Genomic DNA, 571 nt, shown 5'->3' on the forward strand with positions numbered 1-571 from the left:
CACACACACACACACACACACACACACACACACTCACGTATACACCATTATATGTGGGTGAGAGGGAGTGGGGTGTTCTTTCATCTGAAACCAAACATCTGTAGGTATTATGAAATAACCAATTGAAAAGTAATCTCTAATTTGTTTCCGTTTCACTAAATCATTTATTTGTAATATTTCATTTTGGGTCTCTCTATATGACTACATGTGTGCTTTATATTGTTTTGAGTACACCTTCAAATGTAAACAAATCTACACTGCACAATGCAGCTAAATGTTTGTGCAATAGCTCATTTAGACACATAACTCACCTATTTAAATATTAAAGGGGTACTCTGGCAATCTAGTATTGCATTTCTATAAAGTTGGGAGACTCACAGGAGAAAAGTGTCAAAATCAAAGCAAAATATCCTAACTTTTAGTCCCTAAAAACCCTGAATACTACACCTTCAATATTAATAACTGTTACTCTAAACAACCAAATACATAAACGCGCTGCAAATACAGAAACAATGCAAAAAGAAAAGCGCACAAACCCCGAAAACGGATGCAACAGAAAAACACTGCATCT

This window comes from Etheostoma spectabile, chromosome 15 (genome assembly GCF_008692095.1).
Source record: "Etheostoma spectabile isolate EspeVRDwgs_2016 chromosome 15, UIUC_Espe_1.0, whole genome shotgun sequence".
Classification (NCBI taxonomy): Eukaryota; Metazoa; Chordata; class Actinopteri; order Perciformes; family Percidae; genus Etheostoma; species Etheostoma spectabile.